At 45.7% G+C, this 21,158-nt stretch overlaps 1 protein-coding gene and 1 pseudogene across 2 annotated transcripts in view; one reads left to right on the top strand and one right to left on the bottom strand.

The window, feature by feature from the left end:
* Kcng2 (potassium voltage-gated channel modifier subfamily G member 2) overlaps positions 1-21,158 on the bottom strand; it is an 87,251-nt gene that overhangs the window by 61,465 nt on the left and 4,628 nt on the right. The gene's annotated exons all lie outside the window — the stretch shown is intronic.
* LOC111755069 (keratin, type II cytoskeletal 8-like) lies at positions 1,034-7,412 on the top strand (annotated as a pseudogene).

Genomic DNA, 21,158 nt, shown 5'->3' on the forward strand with positions numbered 1-21,158 from the left:
CCGGGATTCTCATAATATCTCAATGGGATTATAGATATAACTTTATGGATTGTGAGAGAGACTGGGAAAGGGATTATAATACTTGGATTACAAAACTCAATATTTGGGATCACAATACCATTTCATCCTAAGACTGGATGGAAGGCAGGCCTGGAAGGGTGGCTGACAGGTCATCTCCTCACACCTTTATGTTCCAAACCACCTTAGGATCTGCCTGAAGATGTAGTAGACTACAGGAGATGACAGTTGAGTGGGTCACAAGCAGGAAGGCCCTAGGACAGACATGGCCTTTCTTTGTTTTGTTTTGTTGATTTCTGAATGTTCATTATTAGCACGTTTGCTATACATGATGACGTTCATCATAGCGAGTTGGTACATATACATCATCCTTCTTTAAAAACACAAATCTAACCATTCTGAAGGCAGTCAGTGCTGTGCAAAAGGAGTTCCTCCACTTAGGAGGGGAGACCTTGGGCCGAGCCAAAAACATAATTCAGTCTTGGCTGCTTCATATGTGCCTTGAGCTTTGTATATCAACTTCATGTATCCACATGGGTAAACTAAGCCAGTGGTCCTTAGGGTTCCTCCAGACACAGAACTTCTAAGTAGTAGAGACGGCTATAAAGAAAGGGCGTGCATGGTTTTGGAAAACAGCAAGAAAACAGAAAAACAATGGGGATGAAAGGAGAAAAGACAAAGAGGGAAAGGACCAGTAGGCAAGGAGGGATAGATAAGGAAACTCAAGTGAGGAAGGGCAGGTGAGGAGGGACAGGCGGGGCAGAAGAGCATGGTGTGGGCCAAGAGGAGGCCCAGGAAGCGGGGGAATCGTCATGCACGAGGGGAGGCTCGCGCACACTGTACTGCCCAGGGGTGCTAAGCACTGGAAAGAGGCTTGCTGGTGGGCACTTGAATCACCTGTGCAGCCCTTTCCAAATATTGGTTCCTGATGTGGAACTGCTGTCTCTCCTGCAGCAAGTGGAGGCAACAGTGGAGGGAGATGGTTGCTCCAAGCTTCCATGCCCCAAAAGGCATCATGACAGCTGCCTTCCCCAGGAAATGCCAGGTAGGGTAGAATGGGGACACATGCACAAGTCTGAAGAACTTGCTCTCATGATCCATCATGCAGCCCACCCACCCTTAACGCAAGCTCTTATCCATGAAACTTCTGGTGGTCTCTCCCAATGCAATGACCTCTGCAGTCTCACAAGGCACTTAGGAATCGTCCTGGGAGACCTGTGATCAGAAGGAAGGCCATGCTTTCGATCTTTCCTCATTGTGTTAGTTAGCTTTCTGCCATATGTGACGTAGGAGCTGAGTAAAGCCAATTTAAGTGAGGAAAAGGGTTTTTACTGGCACATAGTTTCAGAGGTGCCACAGTCAGCCAGTTCCACTGCTTCTAGGCCTGTGGTGAGGCAGAACCATCATAGCAGAAGGGCTTGGCAGAGAAAATCTGCTCTCCTCATGGCAGCAAGGAAACAGAAGGAGAAGAAGGGGCCAGGGACAAGATGGATCCTTCCAGGTATGCCCTAGTGATCCTACTTCGTCTGACGAGGCCCGGCTCCTAACAGCCTATTTAGCTACCAGCTCATCAATGAATTAATCCCTTGATGAGATCAGTGCCCTGATGATCCATTCACCTCCCAAAAGCCCCAACTTGCAACATCTGGGCCTTCTGGGGGAATGACTTCAGATTCAAACCATACCAGCCACATTCTAACTTCTTTCATAGTTTAATGCTACCCATCAATTATCTAACCTAGAGAATAAATGCCTTTGTAGGTACTGGTGGTTTACAACACCCTACATGAGATGGTTTAATTTAAAGACAGTTTTCCAGTTTTCTCTGTGGGCTGTAAGCCCTCACTGGTAACATGTTCCTTATCCCCAGTCAGGTTCTCTGAGGGGGGCTCGTTCCCACTGGCCCCTTTCAGAGGCTCCGTCTGGTGAGAGCTCTGCCAGTGCTTCCCAAACTTCTCCTGGAATGATGTAGAAAAGCCTGCATTTAGACTGTGGTTGTCCATGTGCCCCTTAAAGAAGCCCACAAGTGTGTTCCCCTCCTCCTAACACGAGTAAGAGTAACCATAGCCGCCAGGTTTGCACTGGGGCTCGTGGGCTCTCTGAAATTACTCATGGCTCTGTGGTCCCCAGTTAGGAGTTCCTATTTCAGGGAAACATTTATATTTATATTTATATAAATGTATATATCATTTACATTTATACTTACTGTGGCCTGTGCTTTTCACCCAACAACATCCTTATTATCGTCTGCAAAAGTGGTCTTGGAGTGCCAGGTTCTAACGAGACAAATGGAAGCACAATGGTTTTGCAGAATTGGTCCCGGCTTCTTTTCTCACTCTGTCTCCTACTAACAGTTTTGCTAATGATCCAGGGCTGTCACACCACGGAACAGAACTATTTCGTCCAGCAAGACCCGCGCCCAGTCTTCCTGACTGCTTGTTATCTTTCCTGTTCCGGGGAAATCGATCTTTCTGGTGGCTAGACTGCACTCTGTGTTGGTCCTGCCCTGTGGGTAGGCCCTCCAGACTCTGCCCTCCAGTCAGCCTTCTCACTGCCTTTCCACATTTCCCAGCCTCCCTGCATCCTCTTCCCTACAGATAAACAGAAGTTCAGCAGAGGCGCTCTCTTCCCCCATGGCCCCACTCGCACACACCTGCGTCTCATCCCTCTGATGGAAGCAAGGCTCCACCTCTCCTGCTCTCACTGAACTCTTCCATACTGCCTCCTCCATCACCTCACGATCCATGGCCTCTCTCTGATCCAAGAGTCCTAGCTACACTCAGCCTTGACACATGTACAGAGCCCTCTCAGTGTGTGCCCTGCTGGTCCATCCATCCTGCTCCTCATTGCTCCCGTCTTCAAGGTGCCTCTTTGGTCTCTCCTACAGACCTTGCTTTTGCCTGCCTCTTGCAGCTCTCTGGAAAATGTCTTGAATGCCAAGTTCAATGTGTCCAGACTGACAGATACCCTTCCCTCCCTGGAGAGGAGCAGGTTCTCAAGTCTCCCCACTGTTTTTCTGTCATGGTTGTGGTTCCTGTGAGCAATACCAAGTGTCATTATTTGGGGGCCCCTTATCCCAGGTGATTCATTGGTCAAAATGTCATCAGGAGATGCCTCACACAGAATGTCTCATCAGATGACACTTCCAGCCTAGTGTCATGGCACCTTCTTGGACAGATGCTCCCTAGGACTGAAGATGAACTAGGTAATAGAGTCTGCCTCCAGGTGTCCCGCTGCCCCACACAGACTGTGTGACCTATGCCTATGCAGTTCCACAATACTGAGTGAGAGCTTTCTCAGCCGGGGACCCCTTGTGCACTTGAAAGCAGACTTCTATATATGTGACAGCAGAGTACAGCTGTCATTAAACACCTGGTGCAGACCAGGTCACCCTGGGCAACAGCTGCTCCAGAGGGCTGAGTGGGTAGAGTCAATGAATGGCACACAGTAGGCACAGCCTAGAGACAGTGTAAGGCTTGAAGAGCCCACGGACTACTGGCATGTCCTGCCCTGGAGTCCAGGTCACTGGTGCCAGAAACCTGCAGGGCTGTGCCCCAGCCCTGGACCCTGCCAGGCTGCTGGCTCCCTGCCTCAGAACAGCATTCTACCCACGGCTACAGCTATCAGGCTGCCACATCAGGACCAAAGTCAAGCTGAGGCTGGATTTGTTCTCTAGAATTTCAAAGTATCTACTTTGATAGAAATAGGCATTTTTCTTCAATACAATTTTGTTTTTTCTACAAACTCAGAAATCACAAAACATTCCCCTAGTGCTATAACATCAGGAAGGTTTTATACCACAGTGACTGTCTTGCATGTGGTAAGTGGGTTATAGAATTATCCACTCTCTCCTCGGCTGTCTGAAGAACAGTCCCTGTTCATCCCATTCCTCCTCTGTATCCAGTGTCCGGGACAGAAAGCTGTGAGTAGGTCTCACGCTGCTGAGCCAAGACAGGCCCTTCAGTGGAACACTAGGAGGCTCGAGTCTCTGAATGTGCTGTGACTTCATGGTTCCGTTTCAGAAATAGGAATTTTGCCACCTTACAAGATCTATGAGACTTCACAGAACTGACCAAGTACAAATATGCTCAGTTAAAGCAATACTAATCTTCAGGTTGCTGCTGACTCCAAGGAACCAAATCTCCTGAGGAATACGGGCCACTTGTTTTATAGAGGAAAGGGACAGGCACTTAACTGGGGCACCAAGGAGTGACATGTGCACACACAGATGCGCACAGACCCACATACATGCTGACACAGACACACAGACATATGCACATGTTCATTAGCACACTTGTGTCCCTGCATGTACTTCAGTATCTCTGTATGTCTGAGGATTTTAAGAATATCATGTCCTAGTATAATTCTAACTGCTAATTCTGTTCCAACACATAGGAAGGGAATAATTAGTACATTTGTGTGCAAATGTACTGTTAAGATCATTTTCTTCTGTAAAGTAGTTATTTGCATCAGCGTTTTTGCTCCAGAGCCAGAGAGGAGACTTGGGTCCAGCCCATGGCAGGATGTTTGAAGGGCTGAGAGCAGCTGGGGGGTGAAAGTGAGGCCAGGATGGAAAGTGGTATAGCACATGTTTCCAGGAACACGGTCCAGGGAGGGGGTTCAATAGTCCCTCTTCGTCCCATTCCTCCTCTCTGGACCCTGAGTACCACTCCCTCTGTCATGAGTGAAAGCTCATGTAGGTCCAGAACAATCCTTAAAACCTCACATCTGGGAGAAATGGAGACCAGAGACCAAACTCCTGCTGAGCCAGGAGATGCTGTCTCCCCTGGCACTGCCCAGTGACTAGGACATTCAGGTGTAGGGATGTTGACATTGCCAAGGGACAGTGAAGATGAGGTTTGAAATTCTCATCATCTTAGTGGTCCGGTCCACTCACCATCAGTGGGAACAGGGATGCACCCCAGGAGACAAGCACTCTTGTACCAGAGGCGTGCCTAGGCTGAGCAAAATGGCCAGGCACCGAGAGCCTGGTGACCACCTCTAGGACAGGGTGGATGTCCACTAAGTGGCAGGTGTGGCCTGAGCTGGCCGCCAGACTCTGCCGAGCTCCACCCCAGTGGACTCTGTGTGGTCAGGGCCCTGTCCGTAGAGGGAGTCAGGAGCTCCTCACCCTGGGAGGAGGGGGTTGGACAACTTCCTCACAGGCAGCCAAGAGCGAAACTCAGCCACTGATCGGAAATCAAGAATTCAAAACATTTTTCCAGATAATTAAATTTGACTTTTTAATCATTACAATTCTCAAATCATGGTTTCTTTTTCAAGTCAATTTTATTGAGCAAGTGATTGATCATCTCCGTGTCTTCAGCAGCATGCAGTACATGTCATTTAACCTTTGGGGCTCAGCCTCCTCCTGTGTGAAGCATCACACTGTGCTGTCACAGGCAGATGTGGGTAACAGGTGACATTCGACATCCTGAATGTCCCCTCTTGCAAATTAGATTGATGCTAACTGTCCATCCAGGGGCTGGTTAGGAACTCTCTGATTGCTAGCCCTGCTCCTGAGGGCAGCTGTCTATTAACTCCCAGGGAACAATGGTGCTTTTTGTGCTGGCCACTCTTTAACCAACAGGAAAAAAAGGACAAGAAGATACCCTCATGTCATCCTCATGTGCTGAGCAAACACCACTCTGGGACAGGTCACTTTAGAAACTGCAATCTTAAAATTCTAGAAGGATGGTATTTCCAATCATCCAAATTTCTCTGTCATTTTAAACATATTATTGTATGTAAGAGATTTAATTTTTGAAACAAGAAATTTAAACAATCATAAAAGACAATTTTTAGTCCTCTGTGCAAATGCATTTAAAAACACAGTTGGATAATTTCCTCTGGAAACAAAGATAAGCAAAATTTATTCCATTAGCATAAGAAACAGACCAAATTCCATCTAAGAATCAGAATGATGGTACGAAGGAACTGCTCATAAAAGCCCTGCGCCCATGTGTGGATTCCAAGGCCTTGTGAAGATCAGACCATCTCAATGCTCTGTGAATTATTTTAGAGATTTGAAGAGGAAGAATAGCTTCTTAATTTTTCCTATGAAGCAGGTAAATGTTATTAAACCAACTACAACATGTATAAAATAGAAGAAAATTTAAAGCTTAATATCAGAAGCACCAATGTAAAAATTCTAGATAAAATATTGTTTAGCAGAACCCAAGGCCTCTTTAAGAAAAAAATATAACTTCTGGGAAACATCAGACAATACACTGACAGCCCACTGCCTGGAAGCAGGCACCTGGCTCCTTCTTGATCCTCTTGTCTAAGCCTCTCAGACCACCTGCCTTCACCCCAGCCTCCCCCTAGTCTCTACAAGCGTTCCCTTCCGGCCCCCAGGCACATACCTAGGCCTGGTTCTCCGCACCTTGCGGGTCGGACTGGGCATTGGCTGAATGGTGGTTACAGTGCAGCTGGTGATGTGGGGAGAATCACAGCCACCCGGTGAACCAGAGCCTGCTGAATCTCCAAACCTGGAAGGAGACCCCCGTATCTGGACTGCACATTCAGAGGAGAAGATCCAGCTGCACAACAAATGCACCTTCTTTATCAACAAATTGTGGTTCCTGAAGCTGGAGAACAAATAGCTGGAGGCCAAGCACAGCCTCCTGCAGCAACAAATGTAGCTTGGAGCAGCAGGGACAGAATGTTCCAGGCTACATCAACAACTTTCAGCTGCAACTGGACACACTAGGCCAGGAGAAGCTGCCGTTGGAGGGGGAGCCTGGCAGCATGCAGGGGCTGGTAGAGGGCTTCAAGAATAAGTACGAGGATGAGATCAGCAAGCATCCAAAGATGGGTAATGAATTTATCCTGATCAAGAAGGACGTGGGTGAAGTTTACATGAACCAGGCAGAGCTGGAGTGTCATCTGGAAGGCAAGATCAACTTTCACAGGCAGTGAGATGAAGAAGAAACATGTGAGGTCAGTTAGTTCCAGTTCTCAGACACACTCTGGTACTATCTATGGACAACAGTCATCCCCAAATGGGGACAATATCATTGCTGAAGTCAAGGCTCAGTCCAAGGAAATCACCAATTGCAGCCAGGCTGAAACCAAGAACATGTGCAGATTAAGGAGAAGGAGCAGCAGACGCTGGATGGAAAGTATGGGAATCACACGTCCTGCGCCAGGACAGAGACCTCTAAGATGAACTGCAGCATCTGCTTCTTCAGGAAGAGACTGAGGCCCTCAAAGGCTAGAGGACATCCCCGGAGGCCACCACTGCTGATATTGAGCGATGTGGGGATTAAGCACAGCCATTAGGGATGCCAATTTCAAGCTGGCCCAGCTTAAAGCTGCCCTGCAGAAGCCAAGCCAACATGGTATAGCAATTGCATGAATACCAAGAATGTCAAGCTGTTACTGACATCTAGATCATCGCATACTGCTGCAAGTTGCTCAGGGAGAGGAGCACAGGCTTGATGGAACCTGCCATGCAGAACATGAATATTTAAAGGAAGAGTGCCAGTGACCACTCATGGGTGCTAAGCCCATCCTATGAGGGTTTCCCAAGGCCTGGCATCAGCTCTGGCATGGGCTCTATCTCCTTTAGCTGTACCAAGCCACGATTATGAAGGATATCAAGACCTATGATGGCAAGCTGGTGCCTGAATCCTGCCCAGGCATGCTGTCCCCCCCAAGTGACCGGCCGCTTCAGCTTCTCCCAGCCTCTGCCCTTCCTCCGGCCATCTCCGAGCTTGTGGGAGGGGGAGAGCTATCCAGGGTAGCACAGAGAACACAAGACCCACCTGAGGCTTAGCCCTTGCCCTCAGCCCACACCAGGAGAATCTACTGCCTGAGGTACCCCGTTTGCCTATGCCCCCCACCAAAAACCAATTCAAGTATCTTTCCCAAAATAAAGCCTGAGCTGGTTCTACAAATAAACAAAAAACAGCATAATAACAAATACAACTGAAAAAGTCACAGGATTATTTTCACTAAGAAATCTTCACTAAGATACTAAGAAAGCCTTTGCCAAACTCTAAGGGACTTGAGGGACATTTATTAATACAATAACTGTCAGGTTGAGGTCTAAAGCCACTTTCTGGTTTAACAGAGAAGAGCAAGAGGCAACGAGAGAATGGCACCCGCATGTCTCCAACATTCTTAGTGTTATTCCGGAGGCATTTCCTAACTAACTAGTCAGAAAGAGCAATCAGAGAAGCGAGCCCATCTTGCTACGCAAGATGAAGCTATAGAATACTTAGAATACAGAAAAACTAAGATAATAATGCATTTTCTGAATAGAAGAATTCAGCAAAGTAGCAGCCTACAAAATCAATAGCCTTCCTTTCTACTAATGACAAGATGATTGAAAAAGTTTATATATAACAATAACAAAAAGTATAAATTTCACAAGATGTATATACAATTTTTATCAGGAATGTTGACAACACTGCAGAAGCAGGTCTGAGCAAATGGAAAGGCAGTGCAAACTCAGCCCAGACAGCTTGTGAAGATGTTTTCCTTTCCAAGTTAACTATAAAGTCAACTTTCTCTGTCCTGAAAAACAGCATAAGCTATTTTGTGAAGTTAGAATCATGCATGCTCTATGAATGTAGCCAGGAAAAGTGAAAAACCATGAGGACAATTAGTAAGGAGAAAACTATTGAAAATGGAGGGATAAAGGACAAAAAGCCACAAAGAAATGGAAAGAGCATGAACAGGCAAGTCACATGGAGGGACAGAAACAGGCTCCATTATGGTCTATACCTGAAATGGCCCCGAAGTCTCTGCTTGTCGGCTGCCAGGGGCTGAGCACTGCTCTTCTGCCATGCCTTGTGCCAGGCTGTGTCTGCCCTGGAGCCAGCTGGCCATGGAATGAACCCACAAGACCAAGAGCCAAAAAGCACCTCTTCTCCTTTACCTGGTAGGTAGCAGGTGTTTTGTTCCAGTGATAGTAAAGCTGATCAATGCAGCCCTCAACTCTACGGCACACTGCCTGAGCGTGCTACACTCCAAGGGCACAGCACACTCTGCTGCTCTAATCTGCAGGTGGGGAAATTATCAGTCGCACAATGCAGAGATGCCCCTCCTTGCCATAGAACTAGAAAAATCACCGCCGACTCCTGCTGTGGCTGTGGGGGTCAGGAGTCTGCAGCTCTGGTGCACTCAGCCAGTTTTCTATGTACCAGTCTCAGGTAGGAGATTAGGGCATGGCAAAGCTGGCTGGGAAGGTACAGTGGACCCTTGACTTCTAAACTCAGTTAGTTTTCAAGGGCTGGTTATAGTTCAAGTTGGTTGTAAATCAAAACTGTTTTTCCCATAAGAAGTAATGAAAGTACTCATAATGTGGTTGCAACCCTTAACTAACTTTTCATAATGAAAAGTGTTGTGCAATGTGTGTAATTTACCAGAAATATCAATAATTTTCCTAGTACTTTCACCAAAAAGTTATAAAATGTGCCTTGTTTACCAGAAACTGTATTCACCATTCAAGTTGACATCTTTGGCCTGCAGGAAGCAAGGATGAAACGGAAGATGGGTGTCATTCAGAAGGACAGTCCCTTCCATAAGAACATCACGTATCTAGGATCAGACTGACACTTCTGTGTATTTACATATGTTTTTCTGGCACCGTGAGTCTTTGTTTATAACCACACAACAGGGCTGCATTCTGGCTGTTACTCAAGATTCTGATTGTAAGGTAAACCTTCCACACTGGTCATGACCCAAGCCAGTCCTGTGTGAGGCTCGTCATAACACAAGGGCCCGCTGTAGGCATGTCCTGCTAGTTACAAAGATTCTGGAACACGTGCACAGAACACTGCCGAAGCCCTGCACGTGGACGTCTCTTGAGAACTCCGGCAGGTTTCAGTAGGATGGCCTGGACCCAACATAAGCATGAGATGCGGGATCCCGCGCTGCTGGGGAAGACCCAGAGGGAGAGGTTTTCGAGGGTTTCCTCAAGATTGGACAGCAGAAGGGAGAGGAGGCACCACAGCAGGACTCACTGCTCGCAGTGAGTCTGTCCACATGACAGCCGCCTCGCTGTCTCCAGGGTGTCCTTTTTCCCTGCTTTTGGCTTTTCACTCAGCCCAAGCTCACTCTGCAGAGACAGTTTCTTCCCCACTCTTCACTTTTACTTCCCCAAATAAACTCCGTCACTGTTTTTTTGGTTTTTGGTTTTTTGCTTGTTTTTGTTCAAGTCTTTGTTTGAGATGAGAAGTACTTGGAATCTAATTCTAGAGAGAAAGGTAAGCAACCCAGAACCCACATAACATTTAGTTGGCAAGCTACTTTTAGAAGCAGGCTGCCCAATAACAATCCCACTCAGGAAGTTGGCTGAAGAAATTTAAAACGCACACACATGCCTGGGGCATTTCTCCACAGAAATGGGTTATATTTCTGGGTTATATTTCTGGGTTATATTTCTGGGTTATAACCCAGAAATGTGGGGAACAGCCCAAATGCCCATGCAGAGAATTGAGACTCCGTGAGTGTGGGCATGCAGAGGGTGCCGCAGCGTGAGAAGAGGGAGAAGAGTCTCCTCCTGGCCTGGAGCAACTCCGAGACATACTGTTTAGGGCCATCGGCCTGCAGACAGCGGAAGAGTAGGATAAGGGGTTCCTCAGGCTTTATTACAGAAATCAGTAAAAACTTGTACTAAAAGCAGCTTTGGCCTCTGAAGCTAGATTCACTAGTTAATACTCACTAAAGGAGTTAACATTTTACTAGAGGAATTCCTCTAGGAGCAATTACAAAGACAGAGGTAGAGAGCAGAGAGAGAAAAACCAGATGCAGAAAGACACCAAGCATAAATTGCATAACATTCACAACAAAGGAAGGAATGCTCTTTAATGGAGAGACTGACAGAGGAAGCCAGGTTCAGGGAAACCAGGATGACGGCCTCTCCCTCACCTCCAACAAAATGCAGAGGAGACAAGGAACAGCTATCGGACTGAAAGAAAATTCTTATTTAGTATATATAAATATATATATTTAATTCCTTAATCACTAACTCTAAGCTGCCTTTTCTATTAGGCTCCTCCAAACCAATCTATACATTTCAGAGATAAGATCCAGACAATGAGGATAAACAACAGGTGAAAATCAAACAAAGCCCACCAGAGAGAATGTGCACCCGGGAGCCATCCAAAGATGACCCAGGGAACTAATCAGACTGTGGCAAGTCTCAGGCATCCAGCTAGACAGGTCCCTAATCCTAATGAAGGAAGCCAGGAACAAAGGCCTGCGACCGTCACTTTTGTTCAGACCCTCTTCTGGGCATCTTATTTCTGTCTTCTGTTTTTTTTCTCCTTACAAGTACATTATCTTTCTCTCTTAAAACTCCACCCCTCTAATTCAATATTGGTGCTGAGTTTTCAACCCTAGCCAGTTGCTCACTGTGTTTCGACATGGTTAAAGGAGAAACCAAAGTGCAAAAGGACACATGAAGTATGCAACACATTGCATGACACAAAAGTTGTGTGAACAGTGGGCAGAAGAGACAAACAGGACAGAGCTGGGTCTGAGTCTCAAGAAGCAGGACTCGCCCAGCACTGTCCTACATGTAGGGCTCAGGCCAAAGGCTGTCCCAGACCCTCTGTGCCACAGACTGAGAGACAAACATCTCAGACACACACAGGACTGAGGCCAGAGGCCTCCCAGGTGAGTAACAAAACCCCACGTGGGCGTGAGCGCAGCGCTCACCTAAGGTATGGAAAACTGCATTTCGACAAAGAGCAGTGAGAGTGAGTTCAGAAAGAGCTACACCTGCAAGGCTGCCGCCTCCATCAGGGAGGTCAGTGCTTTTAAGTGTCAAGATTACGATACACAGAAACCATCCAGGGAGGTGTCGAGACAGCCAGGCACGCAGGGCGACACAGCACTAGAGGGGTGGGGAGCTTCACTCTGAGGGGGGCTTCACTCTGGCGACAGATGTCAGTGTCAGGGGAAGCTGAGTGCAGCAAAAATATTAATCTATGATTTTCCTGTAAATCTAAAAATAGTCCAAATGAAAAATTTAAAAAATTTTACTTTTTCAGCTTAAACCTTGGGACACTGGAATGAAAAGTGCTTTGAATTTGACAAGTTTTACTGAAGCCTCCACACTCCACATATCCACGCCATGATTTCCCCACATCAGATCTGATTGGCCAATTGAAATAGTAACTGCTTTTCGGGGAAACAGAAAACTCAGCTGAGCACATCGGGTGCACGCCTTTATCCCAGCACTGGAAAGGCTGACGCAGAAGAATCACCATGAGTTTGAGGCCAGCTTGGCTCCATAGTGAGTTCAAGGCCAGCATGAACTATACCATGAGATCCTGTCTCAAAAGCCAAATTCAAGAGAGAACTGGAAAACTCATCCTAAAACTCACATGAAATTTCAAGAGCCTCTGAACAGCCGACACAACCAGGGACAGAATATTGCTACAGGGTTTGTGGTGAAGCGACAGCGTGGCACTAGACATACTGATCAATGAAGTAGGTTAGAAACCTCGCCAGCAAGCCATGACACCGTGACCAGCTGACTTTAGAAAACCTCATGACAACTGTCCAGTGAAGAGATGGCCTTCTCAGCAGTGGTGCTGGAAACAGGACTTCCACACGCAGAAGGAGGACGGGGAGCCCCGCAGATGAAAATTAACTCAAAATGGACCAACAGCCTAAATTTAAGAGCTAAAATCATAAAACCCTTCAAGAAAATATGGTCAAATTAATATTGGGGAACGAAATCCCTGATCTACTATATGTCTGGTACAAGTTTGTGTTCTCTAAAATTGAAGAATAAATTTTAGGAACAACAGAAATTAAGAGCAGAATATATTTATTGAGAGAAAGAAACCTTCTGACTGAGAGAGACACAGAAGGGGTCCTCAGCGGGTTGCCAAAGACTCTGTCTTTTCTAGGGATATTATAGAGTAAAATCATGAGGTGAGATGGGTTCAAGGTGAGGAAAAAGGGAACTCTTGAGGTGGCCATAAGGTGAGACAGAGGCAATAAGGTTAATTGCTCAGGTAAAACTGATTAAATTGGGGACAAATGAGGAAGTGAGTCACACAGAAAGTGGGCATCCTTACAGAACAGTGACTCTTCCCAGGGGGTTGGGATGGGGACTCCTGCCTTCCTCAGGGTGATAGGAACTGTTTAAAATACCAACCCTTTGGATGTGGGTGCATTTGTCTGACCTTTTGTCTTGAGGCCTGGCCCACAGCAGAGGTATCTGTCTTCCCCACAGTTGCAAGGTGTCTGGGCTTCTGCACTGGCTCCTTGGAGCACCTAGCCCTGTCTCACTGCCTATTGTGTTCTAACTCAGCCTCAGCTGCCTGTGACACTTCCTGGGGCTCCCCCCACCCAGCATAGAGGTGTGGTTCCATGGCAGGAGGTCCGATGGCTTGATTTCAGCCTCATCTTATGGTCCATCTTTGCAGCAGCTGCGGGCAAGGAAAGGCAGCTGCACAGATACAAACAAGAATCCTATCCCTGCAGGACACACCATCTCTTCTAGAAATCTTGTTTACTAGGCCTGAAAGTTGTAACAGCCCACACAAATCACCCAAAGTTGTGAGTGGGAGCCTCATTGTTAGATTATTCTGGCACAATAGAGAAGCAAAAGTACAAAATGAACAGGTGTCTCGGGCTGAGGACCTGGAAAGGAGCACACAACCCACGGCGGCTGGGCTGCCTCCTTCACCCGGGATATGGGGTGTGGGGCATATTAACCTTTGACGGGGTGGTGCTTAGGGTGGGCATCGAAGATGTGCGAGGAGCTGATTGGAATTTCCTTCGTGTGCACTGGGACAGGGGAAAGAAGTGGTAACGGGGAAGGAGGACGTGGCCTCAGGGTAAACATCTCCGATTTGGCCTTCCATTGCCATAATGGCCTGTAGTTTATTCTAGGGCAAAACTCTTTCATTCATGAGGGCCCCAATTATGCCCTGCACCAAGGAGGTGCTTTTAGACCTCTCTTTGCAGAACAGTGAGCGCCATGTCCTGGACTTCTCCCTACCACAGAACCACAGGGGCTTTTGGGGTGAGCAGCTCTCCAGCCGGCCTCAGAGCATCGGAAACCACTGTGCAGCAGTTTGCCTGTCCTGTTGTTCTTTTTAAAAATGCAAGAATATAAAGTATACTATTCTAATTATTTTATGTGTACAGTGTACAGACATTAATTACAACGAGCATGCTGTGCAACCATCACCATTACCTTCACAATCTTTTTATTATCCCAACAAAAGTTCTAGTCTTGAGCACTAATGAATTACCCCACCTGCTCCAGGTGATTTTCTGTCTCTGCCATTTTGCCTGATCTAGATATTTCATGTTAGTGGCATCACATAGTGTTTGTCCTTTTTTGTCTGGCTTCTCTCCCTGAACAAGTTTTCTGGGCTCATCCACATCATAGCATGTGTCAGAACTTCATTCCTTTCTGCGGCTGAAAGTGCCGCATTGTTTATCCATGTGTCCCTCTATGAACACGGGCTGTTCCCTCCTCAGCAGCGGTGAACAATGCTGCGGGGAAAGCTGGTGGCCGTGGATATTAGGGCAAGTCCTTGGTTTCATTTCTTTGGGGTTGCACACGACGTGTGGAATCGCTGGGTCACGTAGTCTGGAGTTCACTTGTTGAGGGAAGTGCAGTGTCTGTAGCAGTGCACTGTAGTGCGTCCCATCCACAACGCATGAGGACTTCATTTCTCCACGTCCTGGCAACTCACACCACTGTCCGTGTATGGAAGCCATGCTAGTAGTTGTGAAGCGGCCCCTGTGGTTTTAATTTTCACTTCCATAATAACTGGGGATGTTGAGCACCTTTTCATGTGCCTCCTGGCTATTTGCATGACTTCTTTGAAGAAATATGTTCTTGATATGAAACCTTTAGCAGATATATGACTTGCAAATATTAGTTGCATCCTGTGGGTTATCTTTTTCATTTTGTTGATAGTCTCCTTTGATGTACAAAAGTATTTAATTTTAAAGAAATCTAGTTGAGTCTTTTCTTTTGTTGTTTGTACCTTTCATGTCATTTTAAGAAAGCATGGTGAAATTCAGGATAATGATTTTGTTATAGGCAACTAAGTTAATTAAAAATATTACAGGCAGTGAGACAGGGCTAGGTCCTCAAAGGAGCCAATGCAGAAGCCCAGATACCTTGCAACTATGGGAGAGATAGACACCGGGAAGTTGTTTTGTTTTTTTGTTTGAAATGAAATCCTGTTGTATAGTCTAGACTGCTTTTGGACTCAATATGCACACCAGTCTGGCCTCAGACTCACAGCAATCCTCCTGCCTCAGCCTCCTAAAGTGCTGGAATTATAGGGGTGTGCCAACCCATTCTGGGAGGTTTTGTAAGGTATTTCTTGGAATTTTCTACATAGATAATCATGTCATATGACAATAGGAGAGTTATATTCCTTCTTTTATGGCATGTAACCTTTATTTCTTATCCTTGGCCCTTTAAACTTTCAGTGCTATGCTGAGTAACAGCTGTCAGAGTGGACATTCTTGCTTTGTTCCTGACCCTAGAAGAAAAGCATTCGGTCTTTCATTTGTAAAAATTTTGCAGATGTTCCTTGTCAAGTTGAGACGTTAGTTCTAGTTTTCTGGGAGTTTTTATTATGACTAGGTATTGGGTTTTGTTAAGTGCCTTTCTGTATCAGCTGAGGATGACAGGACTCCTACATTGCTGATAAATATGATTGAATTTTGAATGCTGAACCAGCTTTGCATACCTACATTAAACTTCCCTTGGCTCAACTTCATATGTTGCTGGGTTCAATTTTCTAATATTGTGTTGAAAATCTGAATCTGTACTCATGAAAGATACTGGCTGGAAATTTTCTGTTTTTGTATTGTCATTGTCTAGTGTGGCAACCACATAACAGTGATCTCATAAAGTTAGTAAATGTCCCCTTTACTTCTATGAATGTTGTCTTTGAAACATAATTATCTAATAAAAATTTCTGGATATATCTTTTCCAGAAATTTAAAAAAAGAATTAATCTGATTTTGTAACTTACTGATTTTAGATCTTTTCTCTTTTTAATGTAAGCATTTAGTACTATAAACTTTCTCCTCAGTTACTTTGGCTGTATCCTACATATTTTATCTATTGTATTTTCATTTTCATTATGTTTTATATATTTTAAATTTTCCTGAGAGTTCCTCCTTGATCCACAGATCAAAAAGTGACTGTTTAAAAATTATTGTTATTTAAAAGTGTTATTTCAAAGCATTTAGGTATCTGCTTTCTGCTCTGCTTCTTGAAATCGCAGCCTTAGGTCTCCTGATGGTTTGAGGTTTTTCTGTCATTCTTCCTCCAAGCACTGTTCCAGCCCCATTCTTGTTTCTTTCTTTCCAGCACCAGCTGGTGTGAACACTGGGGGTGTTCCTACTGTCACGCAGTCCCTGTGACTTGGTTTACTTTTTCCCACTCTGTTTTCTTGTTTGTTGATACTGAATATTTTTACTGGTCTGTTCTCAGTTAATTGATTCTCTGTCATCCATTTACCCCACGCCTCACATTTTTCTTATTATTGTATTTCCCAGTTTTTATCATTTCACTTCTGAGGGCCAGGGATTTATCCTAGCAGCATAAGCGCCCACCTGGCAAGCACAAGGTCATGAGCTTGATCCCCCGCACCAAAAGATAAAAAATGCACTTCTGTTGTATTTTCTATTTCTTTGTTGCAGTTTTCTAATATTTTATTTGTTTCAGAAAAACTTGTAATTGATTGATGAAGCATTATAAACTATAACTGATTGATGGAAATACTACTCATAGCTAGGTGTGGTGCCTCACTGGAGAGGAAAAAAAGGAAACAAACTATTCATGGCCAAGATGTATGAGTTTTTCTGGGCTCTTTATTAAATTTCATTGATCATAATGTCTCTCCTTATTCCAGTGCCACACTATTTTGCTTATTGTAGCTTTGTACTATGTTTCAGTAAGTAGTGTGACTCCTTCAACTTTATTCCTTTTCAGGTCCTTTTTTTTTTTTTTTGGTTTATCTTGATGTGTTGCAATTATATATGAAATTTAGAATCAGCTAGATCACATCTGCAAAAAGGCAGCTGGGATTTTGACAGGGAGTGTGTTGCACCTATAGATCAATTTAGGGTTTTGTCAGCTTAGCAATATGAAATCTTCTGACCCATGAACACAGGATCTCTTTCAAGTCATTTAGGTCTTCCTTAATTTCTTTCAGCAATGCTTGGTGATTCTCAACGTGCAAGTCTTACACTTATTTGATTAAACTTATTTCTAGGTCTTTTATTATTTTAAATAATATTATAAATGGACCTGCTGTTTAATTTCTTTAATTTTCAGGAAATTAAGTGATTTTTGTTTTGTTTTGCATTGCCTGTGTGTTCTGGCTTGTTTTGTTAGAGTCATTGTTGGGAGAAGCCTGGCTGATGGCCTCTGTGCTACCTTTTAAAACAATCCCCTTCATCCAGAGGCTGTGTAAACATTCAATGCTGGATTTTAAGAGTTTTATTAATTCTGCTTTCTCTGTTCACTGCCCTTACTCACCAGGTGCACCTCGGTATCCGACGTAAGACGAGATGGGAGCTGGTTTCCCCACACTGCCGAGTCTACCTGGCCAGCTGGCTGACTGCTTGCAGAACTGCTGTGCCATGGGCCTGCCTGCTAGCCTCCTCCTGACCAGGACACTCCTTTTATCACTCTTTTCCAAGTCTTCCCTTTAAAGTTTGTTTTTTATGTCTCTCACCTTATCTTTTTTCCTCTTAGAGTATCACTAAGTTCCTCATTTTTTAAAATTTAGATTCTACCACCAGGTAGGAAAGCTTGTCCCTGCGAGAAGCCTGGTGTGGCACTGCCACAGGTTCTGATGGATCTTCCTGGTACTTCTTCCAGCTGCTCCAAGCTGCCCACCCAAGGGAGTCAGGTGAGTAACTGGGAGGATGTGCCTGCAGAGGGCAAGAACACCGGGCACACCCAGCAACGTCAGCAACCGTGAAGGCTGAGGCCTCCTCCAGGCGCGACAGGGAAGGAGTCAGAACACTGTGCAGTTGGTCACGTTCCACTTTCTGTCTTTCCCACAGCAGGGCGCCTCTGCTGCCCTGTGCTGCCTGACAGAGGTGTGTCAGTCACATGTAAGTGTCAGCTCACTAGAGACCACGGGTGAAGCTGCTAACACTCTGCAGCTGCCAAAGCGCAGACTCAGCTTCAGGCCAAGTGGGGCACTTCTGCAACAGGCTTCAGAGACGGATGCTCAGAGCGCTGCCAGGTAATGGAAGATATGTGGCCATGAGGGAGAAAGGGCTGGCGGGACGTGACACAGTGTTGGAAAAGAGCTCTCGGTCACTCACTTAGGAGGAGGAGGATCTCAGTGTCCACTTAGTGATTTACCCTGCCTCGACTGTGCACTGCCGCTGTGACCTGACCTTGTTTGTCTCTGGGGACAGGACACCTGAAGGCCACAGGTCCCTCTTCAGCCTGACTCACTGAAAACAGCTGACTCTAAGAATGCTGCCAGAGTGATCATCAGAGAACCTGTAACTTCATTATAATCCCCTCAGGGTGCCAAAGGACACCTCCTTTGATGACAATTGCCATGACTACAGGTGGAGGGAATCGTGAGAGGAGCACAGAGGTGGCGCCCAGATTCCGGGAATATCTCTGTCCACTCCCTGGAAATACAGACTACTACTCACCTGCATGACCCTCCGTCTCCCAACTGCTTTAATTCTGTACCTTCTGGTTCCCAACAGGAGGGGAAGTTGATTTGTGAATTTATCTTCCACTTCTGCTCTTGGCCAGGAATAGAGGGTTCCTGTACTTCTCAGTTCGGTCTTGTTATTTGTCCCACAGTTTCGAGAGATATAAACATCCAGTTTGAGGTCAGAAATCAGTAACAGTAGTATCAGTTTCTCTTCTGTACATAAAATACTCCACCTCAAAGGACGTGTGAAATTTTAGTGGGATGACAGAAAAACACAAGCGATTTTTGAATATAAAATGTGCAGAAAAAAGCGTTTGTATCTGATGGAAATCTGAGGGCCTGCATAGATCCACAAGGAGATGTGCAAAGAGGAGAAAGATATAAACCTTCTGTTTATGAATTTATAATTCTATCCTGAGCCAACTTACATTTTTGATTCCCCTAAACTGAAAGGAAGGAATACTATTTTGTTATCTTTATTAGTTTTGCCTGAGGAGTGTTTTGCACCTTCTGCTTTTGGTCTAAGAGGGGCCAGCCATATCACAGTCCAAAGCAACATTTAGGCATGAAAACAGAGAAAGATGCTATTTCCACACTGTCCAGCACTGTAGAGAAGAGACAGATGATCTGCATTTTGAAGCTTCCTCATAGCGAGAATCAATCTGACCAACATTTTCCTAAAAAACATCACTTGTGAGACAACACACAACCCTGGTTCTGAAATGCTTTCTTCAGAAGGTCTGACTGAAATTTGGTGAAGCCTTTGAAGGATCCCAGAAGTGAGCATAGTCGATGTGACCTGACCACATCAAACACCCAAAATATTGAACCCAGCCAATAGGCAATGGGGGTTCCAGATCTTCCCACCTCTTGATCCCTAAACACAAGGCCTCACCTGGGACCACACAGGCACCTCCTGTGAGCTTCAGGGGCAGAATGGTCCTTGGCTCCTGTGAACAAAACACCACCAGCACCACAGAGCATAAGGCTGGGTGAGAGCCTTTGATAATATGTGAGATGAGGACCTGAGGTTCAGGCACCTGTCCAAGGAGACTGGATCGCTTCATTCCCCATTGTCTCTGTCACGGCTTAAACACAACCTCACTTTGTTAGGGGGGTTCAATCTCCAAAGCCCTCTATTAATATACTGAGAGGGTGGGAACTTGATTGGACTATGGTATTCAGAGGTGGGGCCTCTGGGATGTGACTAGTCAGAGTCATCAGAGTAAAGTCCCTTGATTTAACCCTCAGTTTATAAGGCAGGAAGCAAGACAAGAAAAAATGCACAGTGTGGAATGGAGCCCAGTGCTCAGATCTTGTACATGCTGCCTGGACGCCCAGCCTTTAAAACCACGAACCAAAGGAATCCTCCATCCTCATCTCCCTGCCCTAATATTTATTCATTTATTTTTCTTATGGCAGAAATGAGGATTGGATCCAGAGCCCTACAACGCTGGGCAAGCACTTTCCACTGAGCAACATCTCTACCCTTTTTTACTGTTTCCTTTGAGATGAGATCTCACTAAGTTGCCCAGGCTAGTCTTGAACTTGAAATGCTCCTTTCTTAGTGTCCTAAGTAGCTAGGATTATAGGTGTGAGCTGCTGCTTTTCTTTACAAAGGTATTTTGTCACAGCAACACAAAGCTAATCAATACACCTGTGTTCCACTGTCGCACTGGCATAAGGGAGACCTTAAAGAACAAGCACAAACACATGGCCTAGCTCAGACCTAGCTGGCAGACTCACCTGCCCTTCTGAAGTTCACTCTAGTCTCTCTCCGTTACCTGATTGCTCATTCAAAGGCTGCCTGCCATGCCTGCCAGGCCTGTGCCTGTGTGTGCATATGTGTATTTCTTCCTCCCCACACAAGACTACTAGATGTTAACGGGTGAAATAGATCTTTAATTCTATCACATCACTCTCAGCACAGGATCCAGCTCTTACTGCATGTTCAGAAACGTTGGCCAGCTTGACCCACTTTGGGCCATACAACCACTCACACAGTTGGGCTGTGGTAGTTACCATATGCTGTATACCCGCTGTGATGCCAGGAAACAGGCTATACAGATCTGGGAAGAAGCCTGTGCCAGAAATGTGACAAACAAAACTGATGGTAGAAAGCCACCAAGAGGGACTTCGGAGAACATGGTGGACAGATAGCAGCAGCTATGGAGGCTCTCTGAAAGACCCAGCTTAGAATTCAGGAATGGTGCGGAGTAAGGAATCATAAGCAAGAGGAGATATGCCCTGCTGACCCAAGAACGAACTGGGCTGAGAGAAACCAACTGGGAATGCAATCCTGGTGCTACAACAGGAACAGAAAAGCCTCAGTGTGGAGGCTGGAGCCCGCACCATTGGAAGCCGCGATTTGGGTTTCGGGCTGCCGCCGCCGCTGCATCTACATCCACTCGGCAGGGAGAGAGACTCTGTTTTGTTATGTCACATTTGGTTTTATTCTCTTCAAAAAAAGTAGTAAGAACTGTGGGAGTA

This window comes from Cavia porcellus, unplaced genomic scaffold (genome assembly GCF_034190915.1).
Source record: "Cavia porcellus strain 051 isolate PalLab524CR breed Dunkin Hartley unplaced genomic scaffold, mCavPor4.1 scaffold_20, whole genome shotgun sequence".
NCBI classification, from domain to species: domain Eukaryota; kingdom Metazoa; phylum Chordata; class Mammalia; order Rodentia; family Caviidae; genus Cavia; species Cavia porcellus.